Raw genomic sequence first — 23,243 nt, forward strand, 5'->3', positions numbered from 1 at the left:
ACTACCACACTGCAACAAGGTCTTTCACCACCTCGTACCAGCATACACTTCATGCCAGTCCCTCTGCTGCCTTCCCCTCATCTCACCTCACACAAGGCATGTGTTCTCTCTCCTCTTGCTTCTTCCTCTCTCTCCTTCTTCCTCAGCTGCTCTCTCTTCATCAGCTCTCAACCACTTAACAGAACCAGCCACGGCTGCACCTTATCTACATCAGCCAGCCCACCGCTCCTGAAGCCAACCCACAGCTGTCTATTATCAATGTTAATTAACCCAGCTTCAATTCCATTACACCTAAGTACCTAAACAAAAAGGACTGTACCATACCACCTTGATACCTCAGGAGAAAAAAGAAAATATAAGCCAGTTTATGCATTCAGGGGCTAGGTTTCCAGACTGCAAGAGCTTTGGTGAGAATTTGAGAAATTCATTGGTCTGCTGAAGAAGTAAAGTGCCTCCTAGTACCCTGATGCTCTGCATCTGATGCTAGCGGGTCCTTTCCCTGGAAAAAAATGCCCAAAACAGTCTCACAGTAGCTTGGTCATTCTTTGTTAGGCAGAAAAGACACCAAGAGACACAATAGTGTTATAACTGTAGTCAGACTCGTAGCAGAAACAAGGTACAATTCCAGCTCACCTGAATTATGCAATATTATGTTACACATTCAATAATTTAGAATGTAAAGCATGGGTTTTTTTCGCTAGCAAACTACTTTTAATATTTCATCTCTTTATTTTCTCTTTAGCTTTCAAAGTTATCAGACTGTACTATCTGCATACTGAAAAGGAAGAGTAAGTGGCCACAAATCCAGGCAAAATCCCACTGGTGTTCTCCTTCTTTCACCAACTTTTAATATTATCGAGGGTAGAGTGAAATAGTGAATGTTGTAGTCGTACTAGTCAGAAAAAAAAAAGACAAGTACAGAGTTTGTAGAGAGGAAAGTAAACCAACTCAGATGGAAAAAAATGGATAAACTTCTATATGCACAGACCCTCTTGTAATTATTTACAGACTATTTAGAGATGCTATTATTATATCTTTAGTGTAGGGTGTTCTTATGTATAGCATAAATCACTACAGGATACTTGCACTACCTCTTCAGTATTTTTAAACTGTATTTACGGCTATTACAAACAACGAGGAGGTATTCACTGTTATAAAATAGTTTGCTACTCAATTCTTCAGGTATCAGAGTTGAGAAAAAGTGCAGGAGGGGAAGGCATATTTTATTTTATTCATAAGATTATCCATGTGTGCTGTGTGATGAGGGAGTTGCCGTGATTGGTTCACTTTTTTGTTGAAAAAAGTAAATTAGTAAGAAAGTATGCATTAACTTGTCAGCTTTTACATTAAGGCTGCCTCAGGGTAGCCTTCACTTGCATGCTTTCCTCTAGATCAGAATTTCTTTTTAATCCACATAGCTTGAGCACTGAAGCATAACCCATTTCTTCCTTAATTGATTCTAAGGTTAGAAGTATATTGTTTAAAAAAAACCCTGTAATAGTCCTTTAAGTCTAGAGTTAAATTATATTTGAGTAAATGCAGTTTAGGCAAACATGTTAAGCTAGGTACATGTTCCCAGGCTTTACCGAATGAGACATTGCAAAGCAAGTCACCCTCAGTGAAAATGGGCAAAGCTGGAAAGAGCAGGAAAACACATCACAAATGCTGTTTTCTCTCCCAGCTGAAGATTTGGTTTTTTATTTTTTATCAACTACAAAATGTGACCAGATACAAATTTATTTTTCTGAATGAAAGGCTGATAGTAGTTAAAAAGGAATGTACTGCAGGATGAAATGTTCTAGATTTTTTAATACTCTTTACAAGTGATATAAATGCAAGAGTACTAAAAAGTAATCTCTCAGTTTCCAGATAGCACAATGGCAATAATCTCTGCTTAATGCAAGATATGTACAGCTTTTAAATAGGAATTAAAATTCAGAGACATCCCTTAAAGATACCATTGAAACAGCATGCACCAGCACTCTACATTATTTACTTTCATTGAAAGGGTGCTTTTAGACTTTTGCCTTAGTTTGAATAGGTCTGATATCTGCCTACACATATTCCCCAAGAGATATGGAAAAGCACCTAATGAATATTAGAAGTATTTAGGTCAGATCCGTTAACAAGAAGATCCATTTTGAACCACAAGTGTGTTTGTGCTCAGCTTGCAAGGATACACCTACAAGCACCTATAGGCCAAGTTTCAGTTCTGCAGACTGAATTGAAAGACAAACCTTTCTTATCTTCTGATAAGAAGAGCTCATATGAAGGAAACCAAAATGCAGAAAAAGCAAACTGAATGTAAAGGACTTGCTTCCACAACTTTTGATTGCAAAGATGTGTGCCTGATGCAAGATTCATTTGCAAAGCTCAAGGCTGGTCAATTAACAGCCAACGTACCTGTACTAACTCAAGATTACAACCCCACTTTTTACCTAAAATTCATTGCTGTAAGAAAAACATAAATATGATAATTCCGTAGAAAAACAAATGTCTCCAGCATTCACATTTGGAGTCCTGTTGCTGTCTGTGGCAAATCATTTCACCTGCTTGTTCTTTTACCTGCAGCCCATGGACTTCTTCCCATCTCCTCTCCCTGCTTTAGCTACGTCATTCATTTTCTCAACCAGCTGCAGGTGGCGGGGGTAACTCTTACTTCGTCTTCTTTCAGCACTTTTCTTTGGACCTTTTTTCCAACCTGGAAACTTGCACATGCTTTAGTCTAGACATGAATACGCTGTCTGTTTTTGCTCCTCAGACAGCATCTTTTCACAGTAACACACGTTATAGCTGAAAGTGGAACCTTGATATTTACCCTTGGGGGAATGGAGGGAAAACACCAACACTTTGGCAGTCCCAAGTCTCTGCTTCCTTGGATACCCCTTACCCAAATTCTGGTGGGGAACCGGGGCTACAGAGACGGCAGTATTTGCCGCTGAGGAAGAAGCTGTCTTATTGCTGGAGAGCAGAGCAATTTCCTCAGCAGCCCTAGTGAGGAACCGCTAGCAATCCCCAGCCAACACCAGTAATGCGGGAGGCTGGAATGTGTTCCCTGAGTGACAGCGGTGTCCTGCTGGGAGCTGCGGTGGCACAGTGACATCAGGGGTTTGAGGTGAACCTGGAGCCTGGAGCTGGAAGGGTGCCTTGGTGCTGAGAGACAAAGTAGGTTATCCCTACCCTTCTCCACTACGCCCTGTGCTCCCCACTGAAGCAAAACCTTAAAAAAAAAAAGAAAGAAAAAAAGAAAAGAAAAAAAAAAAAGCTGGCAACCAAGGTCTTAGTATACCTGAAAGAAGTTAGAAACAATTAGCAAAAATGCCAATTTTTTTTTACCATCAGACTGATTTCTAAGATTTCAGGGTAAGCGCATTCCATCCCAAATGTACTGTCTCTGAAAGGCTGCTGAATTCCTCCTTCAAGCCTCACTCTGTTCATCGCTCAGTACCCAGCTTGTGCCTCAAGCCCAGGCCACATTACTACTCACGGTTCATGAGCGCTAATACAGATTTTGTTTGAAAAGCCACACATTAGCAAACCACAGTTATTTGCAAGCCTGGCCCAGGGCTAGTGTCAGACATCAACACATAAGCAGCACAGATATTTTATTTAATTAAGTCATCCCATCTGGGCCAACAATGAAGGCACTCATATATTTTGCCTTCCCTTTCAGACTGCCTAGTGGTCTGATCCCCCCCCAAAATTGTTCTAAAAGCCAAATCTCCACAGAATGTAAAGAACACTTTCAGCTGTTACTTGCATTAGACTGAATTTCTGCTGCAGCATATTCAGGATATTTCCTATCTTAATAAAACGAGTGGCTAGAGTCAGATTTATGTGCCTTAGTTTCATCTGAATGCTGCATCCACCATGCAGGAAGTTACTAACGAGTAGCTAAAAGGACTGTGCTATATGTAGTATGTGTGTATACTACCACATAGCCACCAACTTTATTCTGCCAAAGCTTGTTTGCTATAAAACACAAAGGTAGCATCAAAACAGCGAGGCACCAGACAAGGAGAGCTGCTACTCGTGCTCTCTAAGATTTCCAGACCTGCAGCATTACTATTCCTGTCCACAGACCCTCCCTGCAAAGATGATTCATTCTACCAAACCAGAGGTTTTCTAACACAACCACAATGAACAGGAACCAAAACAAAATATTTTGTGACAAATACAAGCTCACGTCTTCAGAAAGGAGAAACACTTAAATGCTGTGAGTTTCCTGACTTAGTTTTGGGGCTCAAAGAAATAACTGTATACCTGTAGATCCCTGCACACCCCAGTGCCAGCTTTGTGCCACGGTCCTAACCTAATCACAGCGTGCAGCCGTGTGCATCTATCGCATGTTAAATAGCTATGAGCAGACGGAGCGCTTCAAAAAGTCATAGACACCTACAGCGTTTGAAAACACTTACAGTGCCAAACAAGTTTAGAAGCCAGAAGACACAAAAACCTGGTGCATGGGCACGAGCTGAGCGCTTATGGACTGTTCAAGTTATTCTCACTTGTGCTTTACACGGACCGTGGCATTTACACCTTGCTTATGGGGTACTTACTGGCCCTTCTGGGTGATGGGTGGTGTGGGAAAGACCAGACCACCATGCTTACCCAACATTATGACATGCAATTCCAGTGTGACTCACAAGTGTTTAAAATTAATTAAACTACTTCAATAACTTTTTTGAAATATTTTAGTGACGTTTAATAACTTTAGCTGAAATGCAGGGTTGAGTCAGACATGTAATTAAGTCACTATGCATTCCCTCAGTAAGTGTTACCCTTACTCTTTATTTGATATAAAGAAGATTTTATCATGCAAATTGAGTTAAATAGGATCCAAAGTGTTTTGGTGAGCTGAGGCCTAAGCCCATGGAAACGTAATGTTTGTTCACTATATTAAACAGCACAAGGTATTACTTGGGCTGTCTATAATCAGCTTTTCAAAGTTCTGGAAAGACATGTTCACCAAAATTTTGTGAGGTAAAAAAGCAGGGAACACAAGCTAAGATCAAAGTACCATTATGTCACCCTCTAATTGCTGGATCTCTGGGAAGTTACCCAAGTCTTTGCACCAGTTACAATTTACATCTGACTAAATTAAACAATTAATTCTAATACACATATTTTAGCACAAAAAAGATCCCATCTCCATGTCATTAAAAACAACAATCAACCCATATATCCTGGGAAATAGTGTCACAGAGCATTTTCAAGGGAAAGGGTATTTTTACATTCCTGTTTTCCCAGTTTCTGTATTTAGCAATGCTGGGCAGAAAGTCAAACATTTCCTTTTTGCTGCCGCAGATGCTAACTTCTGAAACTTCTCACGCTCCTGCTACCATCTTACATTAAGAGAGCAAGAGTAAGTACTCCTAAGCATCGCTAAAATATCTCCATTATAGACACAAACAACAGATGGACTCTTTAGTCAAGGACGGCTCAGTACCATCAGCAATAAGCAGTCAGGATTCAAGGACACCTGCAAATTGATTTATTTCGTATCAGGCATACCCTGGGCTACTACGGGCTGCCGGTTGTTCTACGGTTATGGCACTCACTATGCACGAACAGTTAGAATGGGTTGGAAAGAAGTATAACAGAGGTCATTATGAAGTATTTCACTGATGTACTTGATGCTCTTTTTCTTTGCTTCCAAAAATACAATCGCACTGTTTTAACATAGCTGGTTTATGTCGTAATGAACTTAGGGATAACAAGCAGTAGTGAAGATACTATACAGAACAGCAAAACATTCTGGGGAAATTGGAATGTAGTTTAGCATGTCAGTTGATAAATCAAAGAGAAAGGCCAGCATTGTGATTAGTCATTGGTTAAAAAAAAAGGAAACAGAATCACTTAAGGCAAAGCATTCAGAAAGTGTTCAATGCAAGGCACTTCAAGAATGGCTCATATTATTGTAAATATTTCACATAATATTTAAGAGGATATGAATATTCTTACAAAGTATAAAATTCATTGAGGTTTGTTAAGGACTGAAAAATCCAATTCCAACTTATCATCTACTCAAATTTAACCTGAAAGGATTAGACCAGTGAGTTCTGTGTATAAGTTAAGTACAGTTTTTAAAAAAGAAGATTTGGACTGCTAAGCAAGCACAGGCTTGGGGGAAAAAAAATGTAGTTGGGAGTATCAAGAAATAGCATATTTGGGTAAATAGTCATTTACACATGGCATGACTAGGAATGAAACCAAAGCAGTCCTGCTCTTACATATATCACAAAGAACTCATATACATCTGATACATAAAGCCAGTATTGCAAAAGGTGCTTCTTGGATGTGTGAGGCGGTTCACAGTTCTAGCTCCCAAGTTGGAGAAACTTTTAGAAGACTGAAAACAAAGGGAAAGTTTCATGATAATGAGAGAGGAGGAGTTTAATTTCCCCAATTTAAAAAGAATTTTGAAGACCTTAAGCGTACCTCGAAGGTATTGACTGCCCCTGCCTGCCTGTCCCAAATAGCTTACTGTTGCAGGAAGCAGTCCTTTATTTTTGCTATGGTGCCATGGGCTCAGAAGCTGGTCAGCTGTAAGAGTTATAGACACAGAAGATAAAGCAGACAAGGAGCAATGGCCAGAAACCACGAGGAAATTTTTGGCAACAATATAGGGAAACATTTTGAGAAGGACAACTGCATTCCGAACAGATCAACAGGTTGTTACACAGCTAGCCACGCATGAGTAAGGAACTGAGCTGTCACTAGTGACACTGGAAGACACTACTAAAAAAAATCCTGCTAAGATAGGTGTAAGGGGGAAGGAATACTGGGGTCTTGCACACCTGTTGTAGAGCTTACACACACATGCTTTAGAAAGTACAACTACATTATGAGGTATATAGACCATTTATTCTTTGAGATGCAGGGTGCAAAGACTCAGAATTTTGTTCAATTTCTAAAGAATTTGAAAAGTAGTAGGAAATATTGACACCAGAATGGCAATTTCTTCAAAGCATTCAAATTCTGATGAGTTACATTAGCCATCCAAAAAAGAGCATGCATAAGCATGTAGAAATTGAAAACAAAGATCAGAGTAGAAAGTTAAAGCATGCTGAGCTGAAAAACAGACTGGACGTAAGCATAGTCTAAAGTCTACCCTATTTGAACAGAGCATGTTCTTAAATTCAGAGGGATTTTAAAATGTTCTAGGTGCTTTACTGATTGGGATTAATATGTTTCATAGTGTAAAAGCAATAGCTTCATGAAGACAAAGGTTCAATCTTCCCATCTGTCTTAGACTTTTTTTGGCACCTGTGACTCTTTGGATTGTGCAGTGATATTTACACACGTTCTGAACTTTCCTTCATTCTTAGGTTTTAGCCATCTCAGTAGGAGGAGAGGCATAGGATAAAAATTTACATGTGAGTTTTGAACATTAAATCCAGTCCACAATTAACAAGATTTCAACTAAACATGAAACATTTTCTTGCCACTTAAAAGATCTTGGTATGGATGCCTCAGTTCTATGGCCCACATCAAAACAGCTCATGCCAAAGTCTGTAGTTCCTACGTCTGCTGCTCTAAGGGCAATTTCTAGACTATATTTCAAAAGCAGATAAACAGTGAAGCGGACAGAATTCAGTGTAAGAAAAAGTTACTGCAATTATGCATCTTTATGCAAAAAATTATGCACAAAAGTTTGTAGATGCAAGTCAAGCTGAAAGCTCAACATCAATTCTTCACCCTCTAGCTCCAATATTAAGGCATGTCACTTCATAAAATTTCAAGACTGTGATAATTGACTCAGCAATTGAAGATCAACTTTTTTTTTTTTTTGCCTATAAATTCTCCAATGCTTAACATTTGCTATGATGAGGAGTATTTCTCTTAAATAAGCTTTTACAATGAAAATAAAATGACCTTGTTTGTAAACCTTCAGGTGTTGGTTGAACCTTTAATCCAATTGCTCTTAAATTTCAGAAAGCTGTTTTAAGTCACTGAGCACATTCTCCTGCGTGTCCTTGCTTGCACACTGCATACACAGCCATGCAAGCATATATACATATATACACATGTGCTATATCCAAACTACATTAAGTCTATGTAAGTGCCTTATGTAGATATTGTAGGTACCTATAAACACTGCACCCCTTCACTCCCTTGAAAACATTACAGAGCTCCTATTGACATGAAGCGATCAAGATCTCAGCACGACTTTTAGGCTGAGGTTTCCAAACAAGTGTCGAGATGGTAGAAAGGCCCTATACAGTTATAAGCTCCAAAACCAGAATACGGGGTGAAAACATACCAGAGGTTAAACATCACTATTTAATGCTATTTATTTCCAGCAAAAGTATGTCATCCTGCCTTTAAAATAGGTTTTTCCCAAATTTTCCTCCTGCTACTACACCTGATTTGATTAATCTATTTTGTACTCAATGGCATGAAATAGCTGGGTGACAAAGTGACAAAAAAAATTGCAAACAGAATATAAAATTAAATATAAATTATTTGAAAGTATGTTACAGCAAAGGATAAAAACACATAATTCTATCAAAGAAAAGAGCTGACTGTCAAAAATTCAACACACAAAGTACATATGAAATATACAATCTGGTTTTTTTCATGTTTGAAAAATTACATTAATCCTTTTAGTGAATTTTTTTAACGTGTGGAGTACATTAGTCTGGATTAACGGATGGTGTTTATCATACTTTGTATTGTGGTTTCAGGAAATAGTCTGGCAATGCTAGGTTTCTGCAAATGGATTTAAAATTAATCAACATCTATTTATGAGAAAGTTTAAACCATTATTAATACACTGTAAATACAGATCTCCTTAGAGCTGACCCCAAGTGTCTACCATCTGCTCAACTGTTGTAATCACATTTTTAAAGAGCATGGTCATACATAATGATTCTTCTCAGGAAAGAGCATCCTTAAGTACATCAGCAACATTTTAAATTCCACTTATGTAATGCAATAATTTCCTACTGCCCTTTGCTAAAGAAAAAAGCATATGGGGGTGGCAAAAAGCCAATCAAGCAATCCTTGATTTGTTTTCAGTGCTGCGTGGGTGATGAAGGACTTTATTTTTAGAAAAAGCAACCAAAAAATTACAGCTCTCACAATATTTATTTTTTTTAAATTAAATATAAATATTCTCACTGGCTTAACTAAAGCAGTCTCAGTGTTAATACAGGCACAGATAATACTAACTCCAAATACAAATGTTGCGATAATTTCAGATATATTACATGCATGAATTAAAGCTCAGGTTTAGCAAAGCCAGCTGAACCAAACAATTTAATTTGCTATACACCACAAAATCTTTTCTAATCCTGACAACATCATTCCAAGATAATAAACAAGGTACAAGGCATTAGTTTGCAACTAATTTATTGGAAACAGGGACAACACATCCCATAGTCATGTTATTTACACACCCAGGACAAGCGATGCTATCCATTTAAGACCCTTCTTTTTATGGAACGAGTGGGAAAGAGGGGGAGGAATAACGCGCTGCAGACGTGCCTCCCGTTTCCACGGCCCTTGTCAGCGTACAAACCAGCACAGGGGCCATCGCAACCTGTATTTAAACAGGACTTCACACTCTACCTGCTTGCCACAACAACCTGCGTCTTGCCTCTCTCCGGGAGGGAAGCTATCCTAAGGCTTCTGCGGGAAAGCCAAAGAGGCACTGTTTCACATGTAACCATCTTCATGCCATGCCCCTCCTGCTACGCTTCTCAGCATTACATCCCTCTTTAAGCTATGGAAGCAAAGAAACCCTACTTCACTGTGGACAAAGGAAAGACACATGATTCAAAGTAACACATTTTTTTCCCCTTACCATGCATTTTTTCAGCTAACTCATAATCAAGCTTTAATGCCCAAATAAGATAAATTACTGTCAATATTATCAATATCAATTCACTGTTTGTTTAACAACAAGAACCACCAACAAGGAAGTATTCTTTTTGTTTTCTGTCTTGATAGTGTTTTCTACACTAAACCTATGGTGCACAGCCAAGATTACATTGATATAATTCAGAAATTTTAATAATTATTTTTCCTGTGAAATGAACAGCAAATGCAACCAAGGCATATACTGGCATCTTATTCCCTGGTGTAAGTGCATAATTAATTCACAGAATTTTTTTGTGGACCAGATTGTCAGCAAATGTAAACTTCATTGGCAAATGGTATTTGAGTGATTTATCCCAGACGGAATCTTGTTTTTTTGGGAGAATTGCAACTATGGAGGACACTGTTAAAACATCTGTAGTACTGGACTATCATTTTGAAATTATGTTTAAAAAAAAAAAAAAGCAAGACACAAACATAGGGACAACTTCTGTGTACCACCTCTGTTGCAAAAACCTTCTATAATTGTGTATCTGCCTTTTGCCTTCTGAGTGTGAAAATGATGTTTCATGATTTTAGACCTGGAACTAGGTCCCAGAGTCTAACACAGATTCATAGGAACTCTTTCTGTAATCCAGTTACAATTTTCAGGCTGCTTGCAACCCTCACAGGCTGTCGGGCTCTATGGAGCTTGGCTGCAATGTATTGTTCATTCTTGATTAAGAAAACCAACAATGAGCAGTGCACCTCTCCACCCATCACACCCCACTGTTTATATAACATTTTCAGCAGTAATTAGCTCTCCCTTGGAGATTTCTGGAGACTTTTTGGTTTGTTAAAATCCAACATGTTGTTGAGTCAAGCAATTACCTTTTCAGCTAAAGTTTGTAACTTCAACAAAGATTTTCATTTTTATATTTGATTTAAAAATATTTTTATTGGAAGTAAATTATGCATAAATTTTATTCAACACTGTGATGCACATAAAGTAGCTAATGTTGAATAGTATTTCCATTGCTGTTCAACAGTCATGCATAAATGGAATGACTACCACTAAATTAATTGAGAAATTATTCCACATTTAATGTGCTAAACTTTCTTCAAAAGTTATTACAACTAAACTTGTCTGTAATTCTCTGAATTAAAACAAGCAAACAAGCAAACTCCCGGAGTTTTAGTGACTCAAACAATTCATAATAAGATACAGAGTTTTTCCACCTTTAAGTCACAAGGTCAAAACTATCAGCAACCTGTAGTACCAGAAAATCATTCTCATGGGATGCTTTTATAACAGTCCAATATGAAATAATTTTATCATCATTACAGCTCTGCAGAGTTTGCTGAGCTTGCTTCAAATTGGCTTGACAAAACATGTTGATGGATACGGCAGGCTTGAGTCCACATGTCCAAATGGAAATCCTCCTCCGTTCCCCCACAATACTCCACAATTTCCCAGAAAACACAGAAGAAATATTACAGATTATGAAATGACCTGGTGAATTTGTCACTGCACGGAAACTGACTTCAGTGAAGGCACCTGTGACTATGCAAGTTGCCACTAAAACCTAAAAATCATTGCTTTGAAATGAGTTGGACACATTGAATGCATGGGAGGACATTTAACAATGCACATTCATTCCAGTCGCTCAGGTCCGTTGTTATTTTATCTTGAGAAGAAACTGTTAGACATAGAAAATTGGTGCTATCTGCAATGACAGGGCTTGTATTACTGTTTCGTAGCTTTGTGGTACTCATTGGAATTCAACTGACAGGGAAAACAGATGGGGATGGACATAACTTGAGCAAAGCCCTCTGAAAAGCTACCAGCAGGCTACGATTATGGTATTACTGCAGCTGATGACTCCAGTAATGGCTAGAGCAGCCTTTACTTCCCAGGTTACTTCCAGAACAGTAATCAAGGACTCATTTTCAGCTATGAAGGAAATTCAAATGAATTACTCTTTCAAAATGGGCACAAATTTATGTCTGTGGAATCCGATGAGTTTCCAAATGAGGGAGTTATTAGTTACAGACATTCTCCTGTCTATTAGCATCAAGCAAATGAATGAAGAAAATGGTTTAGCAAGACTTTGAAAGCTCCTTTTGCACGTTGCTGTCCTACAAAGAAAGCTGTGGCAGTGATTTTCTTAGCTGTTCTTTGCAACCCTAACAGAAACTTCCCTGGCAGTCAAATCCAGATGTCTCCCAGAACTGCTGCAAGGAAATACTATACAAAGTTTTGGTCATCTAAAAATCTACCAGCCTGGTACAGTAGAACTCACGGGAGAAAATGTGCCAGATGATGTTGATAAAAAGAGACAAGACCAATGGTATGTTGACGCAGTGCATGGGTGATGCTGTGGTGCAATATTACATTGTTTCTTATAATTATTTATTTATTAAAATTAAAATGCTGACATTGATTCACACTTCTGTGCAACAGAAATAGGCTTTCTGTATAGTTATTTCAGGGGAAAAAACTACACAATATTTTTCGCTTGTCCACTCCAAGGCTGGGTTTGTAATTCTCAGCTGAATTTGGCAATGCCAGTTATTTGTTTGCTATGTGTGCTGGCAGTGAAATGAAAACATAAGATGTTTCTATGCCACCTGTATCCCTACAGCCGTATGCTAATCAACAAAATATGTAAAAGCATAAGATCCCAGTTGCTTTCCTCTGCATTGCTGTTCTTAGCACCATGAAGAAACATGTTGAGAGCACTCAGTTGCAAAGGTGCCAGTTTTGCACAAAAAGAGCTAAAAGTGCTCTGCAGAGGACAACAAATTCTGTTCCCATAAGGGCTCTGACATCTACTACCAATGTGCAGAAAAATTTTCATTTACTGGAGACATTCAATTAAAACTTGTGGCTATTGTCTTTATTTATTTTGTTCATAAATGTGACTACATTAATGTATTAATAATTATTTTAATGCATTCCTATATTCATAGATAATTTAACTATATTAAACACTCTGTTCTATTTAGCATTAAAAAAACAGCCTTTAAAAAAATGGAATACAAATATGCTTTTACAGACATGTTTATTTATGCCCCCGCTATTTAAGCAGGATCTTTTCTTTGTTGGTCACAGGTACAAAGGTACTCTCCATTTAGTGCGGGTTATAAATGATTCTAAACTTTCAATGTTTTTTCATGCTTCTGGAATGAATGCAGCACAATGCTTATTTTTAAAAAAACAGAAGAAATATAGGATTGTTAACGAAGGTCTAAAATGTAAATCTATTGAAATTTACAGCCTGCCCTCCTGAGTTATTTCTAGGAAAAGATAACCAGCCCTTGCCCCAGACTACATATAACGTGGTTTGGAATAGCCAAACTCTTTATTAGCAAATAACACCAAAGGAATGTACATAATTTAGCTTTTATAAGAATAATGACCCTTATGAAAGAAATAAGCCAAAGGAGTCTATTTGGGATTTACACCTGTGTTTGCTCATGAATTCCTGTTTGTTAGCAGACCTGAGACAGATGCCTTCAGCCCATGGTGGGTGTTACTCCCTGTCCAAAAGCAACTAAAAGAACCTCTGTCAGATCAACAAAACAAAGCAAAGCTCAGCTGCTTTTGCTGCATTGTCTCTGCAAAGTCACTCTGCAAGCAAGACATTAACTTCCCAGTCATCTTTCAGCGTGGTGTTGGCATTTCTTCCCTTGCACTGACACCATCACGTGCTCTTACCTCCCCAAGGAGCCCACTCAGAAGCTCCGGTTTTTCCTTAGTTTTGCAGGATCACAGGCAGCTTTCTGCAGCAGAAAGCAGCGGGAAAGAATCCAATGAAAATCCTGGGGATGAGCTTCAGTGTCCAATTTCTTTAATTGGTGTTTTTAGACTAGCTGCTAAACTTGCATGTGAAGTGTAAAACATGCTGTTCGAATTTTCAGATTCGAGATATGAGAGTTTTAACTCTCATAATTAAATATATTGATGATATCTTTACCTAATGTATAGTTTCTTATTTATTTTTATATTTATATATTATTTATTTTATTGTTCACAATATTATTAATTATAATATTAGGTGTAAGATTTTCTAATTATTTGACAAGATTTAGCAGGTTATCAGATCCTCTGACACTTGTGGGAAATATTTAGCCAAGTTTGTTAGATCTGTCAAAAAATTAATGCTACAAAAATAACAGCTGTATAAGGGTTGTCTTTTGGGGCACCAATGTACAGGCATAAACCCATATACATATACAGGTCTCCTTGTATAATTCATGAATAGGCAACATGATGTGTAATACAGCAGCATTAACAAACAACCCAACAGCCACCATTAAGCAATTTTGCTTTAGAGTTTACACATCTACCTTTGTTATTCTGCTTATTATCATTCAATAGGAATTATATTTAATATATATTCCACATACACAAACTGGTTTGACAGTGACTAGTGGCAAATCAGCCAGGTTGGTAATACCACCTATGTGCACCTGATTAATTAGCAACTAGTAGGTGCAGACTGACACTGGCTAACAGAGAGGAGCCTTCTTAGCAGCACTGCTGGCTGCTGGGCTGGTCAGGAAGGATGTTGGAGTGGTTTCACGTGGATATGACCTGAAGATCAAGGGCTTTGCTTTTGTTTGACTATGGAAAAACCTGAAGAGAAATTAATTTCGTGGCCTTTTAAAAGTATTTTTGCTGGTGGTGGATTACCTGATTTCACAAAGCCTATCTGAACATCTCACAGTTTTCTTTTTAATTACCAAACTTAAGAAATTAAACAAATCAGTCTTTACTGTATTATTACTTGCTGTTATTCAAAATTCAGATAGACCTAAAATATTTTCTTGAAAACTTTAGTCTGAATCCATCTTCCTGACATTTCTCTTTGCCAGTACGCACCAAGTTGCCCTCAAGAATTTCTCTTATTCTTCATCTTCAGGAACCTGGGTAGAGAAATCATTTCTCAGTGGAAATTTCCGGGCTGTATATGCACACTGGCACTTAGCAGTGATTGAATATTGCAGACCTCCATGGGTCTTTTTTGAACTAATAGCAAAACTTTAAAATCCACAAGTTCAAGGTAAAAAAAATATATTTCCATCCATATATTTAGATTTATTTGTGTAGTTATGCACAGACAATCTTCACCACAACTGCTTTGCAGTCAGATATCACAAAGCACTGTGCTGGGAATTCAAAATGCACCAACATAACAATTTTTTTCAGCGATACCACAATACTTTTTTAGGACCAACCAGTATCCTGGGGAATTTCTCATCGCTCTTGAAGATGGCAGAGATGGACAGTGAGCTCGCCCAACAGAGGATGGGCACTGCCTGGCAGAATAGGGCTGTTTCTGACTGGACGGTGGCCACACGTGGGACTGAGAGGATGTCAGAAGGCTGAAGCATTAATGGCAAAAGCAAACACAGGCTTGACTGATGGGTAAAAGAACTTGAGAGCATGATTGATGATGGTTGAAAAGAGACAGCTCTTCTGTCAGGAGCTATTGTTTTCTGCCAGGTTTGGTTTTATAGTGAAGGAGGGCTCCCCACTCCCACTAGCAGACATCTACCATCTTGCATGCTTAATCCCAGCAAGGCATGAAATCAGGACACAGAATAACCTGTTCTGGCATCAGATGCACAGTTACGTGGCTATACCCTAAAAGAAAAAAAAAAAAAACAAAAACAAACCAAAAAACCAACACTGTCAAAATGCTTACATTGAACAAGAACTTCTTCCAGCATAATTTTTTTGTCACACCAAGGACGATGTAGGACATTTTAGTGTTGAGACATTGGTCATTGAGCTCCCCAGGTAAAGACAGCAGTAATTACCTCCTCTCACATGGTTCCAAGTAATGAGCATGTCCTAGAGAATAAAAAGGTAATTTCTGCCTGTAATAAATACTGAATCACATAAACCTCACTTTAAACACAAATTCTTGCAATAGCAAGCTTTTCAGAAATTCTAACTCTAGAGTGCTGCTAATTATCTCAGGCAGCTCAGTTCCCTGATAGCAGCTAATAACAGCTGCTGAGATAACATCATATCAACAGAGCAAATAGAATTCAAATACAGGTGCCAACTTTTCAACTGCAATTCACAAACTTCTAGGATCACAAGAGTGAAAGTGTAATATTAGGTCCTTAAGAAACATCTCCTTTACTCAACTTTTATTTACCTGGGATTGCATTTAACAACCATGGAAGACTGAAAATCAATGATGCAGAAAGCACTTGGTAACTTATTTTGTAAAAATCTTCTTAATGGTTTTTGGAAGCCACAGCTGGATATCCAACAGAAATTCAATGAAAGTTGTACTTTATGAATTGACTGCATAAAAATGGGAAAGACCGACTTCTAAAAAATAGGATAAAGTACCTTCAAAAATTTCTCAAACTGTGACATGTTGATTCAGACTTATTTTTCTAAATGCTTTTAAGAATAATTTTCAATATTTCACTATGAAATGCACTGTTTCTTTCTGAAGTCATTTATTTATCTATGATTTCTGCATTTATGTGCATGATTTATCATGCACTGCATGAATGAAAGAATTCCACACCCCTTCCCTGTACCAGATGAACTTGGTTCCAGTAATTACTATTTCAGGCTGGTTATTTTTTTACATTGATTTTGCTGTAGGGTAAATGAAAACACAGAGTATGGTGGAAAATGGAATTTGGCCTGCCGAATCAAATATTTATTTATCGAATACAGCGCAGAAGGTGTTAACAGATAAAAGAAGCTTTGTTGGTGTGTTATCAGGAGCAAGAATTTAACATTTCATTGTGTAACTGTTTCCCAAAGTATTACTTGAAAAGAAACTTTACCAACCTGCAGGTTTAAAATGAAACCATTTGAGAAGCAAAACAAATGCCAAACTGACTTGTCATTACTTTAGCATTTATCGCAGTTTTATGTAGGTGTTCACATAAAGATATTATCTGGAATACGTTATGGCTCACGGCAGATGTAGGATATTTGTATGTTTATGATGACATACTGTCATTGACATTAAATATAGCAGGGGCTGAGGGGGTTAATATATTCCTTCTTTCCCTCAGGAGGCCAGGGTTCAAATTTAGTTCAAGTCGCAAGTGAAAATGAGTTTGGTGGTCTTGAAGCAAAACACATTTGTCTGTATGCTACAAAACCACCGCAGAATTTGGCACATGTCTGCTCCATTGAATGTTTTTGCTCCGAAGAGCAGAGCTGAGCTGGCTGGAACGCTGCAGGTCAGCAGCGCAGTGCGCCGGCGGGAGTACGTGGGAAAACATCAGCGCTCGCCCTGCTCCGCCAACAGATCTCGTAGGGGCATCATGCTCACGCATCTCGTCCTTGGCACTGTGAATCTCTACCTTATTAATTAGCAAGGAAATAAATCACCCTTTTATAGGTGAAATACAGAGAGGTTTCGCTTTTTGTAAGGTTCAGCTTGCTTTCAGAAGATTTTAGAAATATTTTGGCAGCTGAAATACTCAGGTTTTTCAGAATATCTTGGAAAAGGAATTCTAAATTTAAATTTAAATTAAATTTTAAAATGTAAAAAAATTAATCAAAAGGTAAAGGTCTTACTGCAGTGTTTTCACTTGAGCTTTTTCATTAATTTTGATGAGCTCAGGATTTCATTGGGTTAATTTTGTTTCGCCTCATTTTACTTGCAGAGGCTTTATTACTCCAAATTGACACAAGCTATAACCAGGAAAAACAAAACTAGTCATTTTGCATTAAAAAGTGGTTCAAGAAACAGCTGTACAGTATGTATTAAAAACAAGAATTATTGTGAAAATATTGTTATATACCTATTGAAAATACATTTCTTTAAAAATCCCAGTACTCAAATACTGGATAACTGGACAAATTAAAGATTTTTTTCTTCCTTGTCACACACTAGTTACATTAGAAATATCAGGTGATGTCAGATAAAATTACTAGAAAGTAATTCCTTCTCCTGGAATTCAGAAATTTATTGGAATTATTAAAAGATATGATGTAAAGGTTAAACAAAAGAAAAGCACTGAATTCTTTTAAGTATTTCATTCTTGAAAATTCTGGTCTTGGACACAGAGCATGCAGGGGCCAGGGAGGCATTTGACTTCTTTGAAGAACAAACACATGTAAATTCTCCTCCAGCTTGCTGTGATACATTTATAATATGCATAAGCAAGTGACCAAAAAGTCAAAATTCTTAAGGCTTTCTCCACCCTTCACCTTTCTTCATTCTTTCTCCCCACTATCAGAGTGGTTCAAAATTGGAAAAATAAGCCAAGCAATTAAAGGCTCTTTGGTGACTTTTTTTTCCGCTTGTTTGTCTGTTTGTTGACTAACACAACTAACATAAGGAGTGCTTATAGAGCAGGATGCTTTCCACTTCAGCTAGGTGGTTGGCTACTCTCACCAGCCTCCTTCCCTCTTAAATATTTGCTTCTGCAAATATTTAGACATTTGAATTTAACTCCACAAAAGCTTGCAAGAAAGTGAGGCTTTTAGCTGGAATGTGTTTCAGGAACTGCATCAGAAACTACTGTTTATTTATAGTGAGGGAAACATGACGCGTATTTTATTAACTTAAAACTAACTCTTATCTTGTCTAGACCACAGAGATGTCAGCTACTTTATGTTCACCTGCTTTATCACCAAACAAAACTGTGCCTACCTGTGTTCTGCTTGTGGGACTGGCTTTAGGGGAAGGTGAAAGAGCAGGGTCTCCTACCTCTGCTTTAAAACCAAGTATAAACCAAGGAGAACAAGAAAGCTTTTGGTATCTTTCCTTATCCCAAAGCCAATTACAGAATTTTCTATGGCAACTGAGGTTACATCGTTGGGGTTTTGAGCATTTGGTGTGGAACCTTATGTTTAAATATGCCAAAGTGTATAAATAAAGAGTTTATTGCAAACAATGTAAAGAAACTGCAAGAACCTGAAAACCAGCACTAAGTAAAGAAGAAAAATACTAGATGTTATTCCAATTCCAATGTTTATATTCGCTGTCTTGACTCTCTGTGAAGGTATGTTTTAGTTGAGGAAGATGTAAGGGAAATACATAGAAATACTAAACCATCGCTACTAGCCTTGATATTTAGGACTTGGCAAACAATTTTGTCTCAGATATTAACTGAAGAGCATGTAAGGTTGCCTGAAAAATCTAATGAGACTTAAAAGTAATCTGGAGTATATAAAGCAATAAGAAAATCTCTGTCATTTCCCAGTGAGAGACTTGGATGCTGTCTTGTTCTACATGCTGTAATTTTTGAGAAAATATTTTTTTGCAAATGATGGGAAGTCAGTAGTTACAGTTACTGCTTACTGTTGACATTAGGTGACTGTTCCTATGCCCAGAATACCACCTACCTCAGCTAAATGGTATCTTTATGAAATTAACAGAATGCGGTTACAACATGGCTATAAGAAAAAATATTAACGTCAAATTTTGGATTATAATTGGAAACCTGACCTTTGGAAAATATGTTACCACTGCAGTCCTGAACTGTACCGTAAAATGACAACTTTAAGATCTGGAAGAATGACTGTATTATGCAGTTTATAAAACGCAGCAAAATAAAAATAATTATACTCTTTATGCTTCGCTAGAATTCTAAATAAAAAAAAAAAAAACTTGAAACTTTCTATGGCCTTCCTAAAGTGAAGTAATTCACATTATTTTCTGTCTTCCAACTTTTTGGAAGTGCCTGTCAAACACTTCAAAATACTTCCAGTAAACTAGATTTTTCTGTCATTATATAGGCAATCTCCATAGACAATTGTGACAGGTATTGTAAATAAAGTTTTTCCTGGAAACATCTCATAGCAATATTATTTAACAGCATATATATGATTCTCTTTGTTGTTGTTAAACAGCTATACTTGACTGAAAACCCTGAAATCAAAAACCCAGTATGCGTTGCAGCAGAAATTTTTGAGAAGCTTCTACAAGACTCACTTTGATATCTTACAGTTTCTGTTGGCTTCATTGATCTTAAGACTTCTGCCACTCTTACATTTTAATCATCACTACATGCAATTTTTGTTGGTTTTGATCCACTGCTGTTCTCCCCAGGTTAGTATTTGTTGATGTATACTGTTTATTAATCATTAGGCTAGTCTTATATCATTGAGCTGAATGGCATTTTTCCAATAGAAACTGAGGGATGCATAGCAAAAAGTCAACATGTCATTACTTTTCTTTACAGTCTAATCACAAATATTCAATGTCTGACTTTGTTTCTGAATGCTTGGTTAGTTTCTCTTTGGATACATAAAAGATCCCACTTCCACACAAAACTTTCAATCAGTAAATTAATAAATAGACTTCTACATTGATAAGTACAACTATGTTGCAATTGTATTTAATCTAGCTGTGCTAAATTACCACCTAATGAAGAATGTAGAATTTAAGGCACTTAGCCTAATATTTATTTCTAAGACAACATTCGGTTTATTCACAGTATAGAAAAAAATTAGAGAATTAGAAATATTGCATTATCCATAACTGATGATTGAAAATTAAATCCCAGAGGACTTAGAGAATCACATGATTCAATAACATTGGTAAATATAATTTAAAAAATACCATCACCAATATGGAACACCTTAATAGAGAATATCCTCCTGGTTGAGTCAATGGAGCAGGCAAAACCCTTCCAAAACTTCAGAAAGATACAAGGATTACCAAACTCAAGCAAGAGGTTTTGTCAAAAATAAAATTAAAAGCCTCCAGAATTCTGAGGGGGGTGGGAGGTGGGGGGAGGAATCATTCTAATATTATCTGTTAGCTTCAACACATCTTAAGACTAAGCTTATTTAATTCAAAATTAAAAATAGAAATCTAAAAATAACCAGATTGTGTAATACTTTGTGAACTAAACATTCTGGATTGGTTTGTTTCAGGTTTTTTTTTTAGTTTTATTTTTCATTTTGCTGAGAAAACAAAATAGGTTTCATTTGACAGCAACTCAGAATGGTCCAACTCAGCTCAAAATTTTTGGGCTTGGCCAGAGAAATTAAAAGAATAAAATATTCACACATCTGTATTTTAGACACAGCTGGTGTAAGCTACAAGGTCTGAGTTAAGGCTCACTTGCAGAATGATGAGTGAGAATCTTCTGGGCAATCCTACAGCATTTTTTTCACCTTTTTGACAACCATGTAATAAAACACGGAAATTAATGCTTCTTGATGCATGGTAACCACTCATGGCCAAAACCTCTAGGGTTTGCTATACATAATAAAGGTAATCCACTGAAAAAAACATTTCTGGTGTCTAGGAGGGAATGATACAATGACAAAATACCTTATTTTTCACAATTTTATGTTAAACGTTACCGCTGAATTCAGAAAACATCCATGTTCTATCATTCATCCCAGCCTCTCAGGGTTTTATATTGCATTTTGCTACAAAACAACCTCCACTCTGGTCACCTTCAGAACAATCTCTCTTCATTTCCCATCTTAGCAGAGCAGCTATTTTTCTCTCTTTCTTTTAATTAAAATCTTTATGTCAGTAGCATGTATTAAATCAAGTTCCATTACAAGGCCAACTTTCAAAAGTTCATTTTTTAAAAGCAGCTCATATTTTGTCAAGTCTAATTGCTTTAGTTTTAGGCAATATTAGTTGCAGAACAGCCAGTAATAACCTTTAGTCCTGGCAAATTTTCTCTCTACGAGAGCTCAATCACATAACATAAACAGCTATAAAAGGAGGCTTTTTAAAGCTTTATTCGTAATGCGTAGCACATGCATGTGGCAATGTATATCAGATCACAACACTGAATGAAATATGATATTTATCCATGATGTAAGTTATGCCAACATATAGTAAGTTGAGAGCATTAATTTGAATTTAGTTATATTAGAAAGGAGAGGGGAAAAAACAACATGCTGCTTTATTAGTGCAGGCTTTCCCAATTTAATATTAAGAATTATTTCTTGATTCCTGAATGTATTTGGTAGTGGCACAATGCTTGATGATGCAATTCAGTGTAGGAAAGACATACCAAGTGGTTGGCAGCAGAGAATCAAGGTGGTCCATATGGAGAAATGCATGCTCAGGGTTCATGGTAAAGAAGAAAGATCTCTACCTTTGCTATGGCATGGCTATCAAAAGAAAGCTGTAAGGACTGAAAAACCAGAAGGAGAACTTAGGATGGCCCCCAGGCCAGCACATGCCCATGGGCTGACAGAGCCCCAGCCTCAGACACGTACCTGAGAGAATTCCCGAGATCCACAGGCAACGGAAAAGCCACATGCTGGCCATCTCTGACTGGCGGTGTAACCCACAGAGCAGTCTGGATTATTGTCAAAAACCCATGTGTAATTTATGGGGTGTATTTACAAAACGTCTTTAGCTTAAGCCGCTGAATTTGTTAATCCCCAGAGATGAGGATACAGTCTTCAATATGGCAAATACACTGCAAGGATTTAATACCAATTTATTTAACACTTAATCTAGTATATTTAAAGCCAATCTATTAGAGGAACATGCCCCGCAGACAGTTTTCAGCCTAACTGGTGGTCAGTAAGAAAGACAGTCTTCTCAAACCCTCCTCCACCACGCTGTCCTCTCCTAAAAGATGGCACAGTAACAGAGGGCGTATTTATTCCTTTCTGTTATTTCACTGCTCTAAGTTTTATTCGCATAGTGAGTTACACAAAGGAGAGAACCAGAACGGAATAATCTGAAATGTCACAGTACAAGAGGATATTATTCTGAGAGCAGTAAGGTAAATATGAAGCAAGTCATCTCATCTTTAAAACAGAGGAAAGGCTGATAACGAGTTACTTTTTGTAATTCCATATAGCACAACTCACCTAAGAGCAGTATATAATAAAGAATTTGAAAGGTGGTGATAGAACTTTCTTTGTGATTTATAAACTTCTCTAAATCAAAAATATACCATTAATTTCACAAAGGCTAGTTTCAGAGAGGTACCCAAAGTGAAAACCTACATCACAAGTTTGAATATGAAAAGGCCAAGACAGAATCTTCTGTAGGACCATTACTTAATTTACCATTAGGTTTGCATAGTTCAAGCCAAGTATTTGTAAAAGGTAATACAATTCTTTTTCAAAGGATACGTCACCAAGCACGATTATTTGTGAGCATTTGAGAAGTTCATAGAAACATAATGCATACAAATACAATTTGAGAAATTTTAGGAAGTCCAGATTCATTAGGGAAGGCTGATCATGACTGAAAAGCAATTTGTGACTGTGTCCAGCCCATTTATGTTTTGCAATCCCTGCAATGAAATAAATGTTTTCTTTCGTAGTTGCAAAAACTGATGAGTACTCTGTATCTTTGTTTTTCTATAAATACTGTATAATTATTTACCTATATGAGAAATGTTATTACATAACTGAAAAAACATTAAAAATCCAGATGATTTTCACAATGAAATATGGGTATGCTCTTATTCTTCATACATAATTTTTCTACTTGAAA

The sequence above is a fragment of the Falco peregrinus genome, chromosome 5, assembly GCF_023634155.1.
Source record: "Falco peregrinus isolate bFalPer1 chromosome 5, bFalPer1.pri, whole genome shotgun sequence".
Taxonomy (NCBI): domain Eukaryota; kingdom Metazoa; phylum Chordata; class Aves; order Falconiformes; family Falconidae; genus Falco; species Falco peregrinus.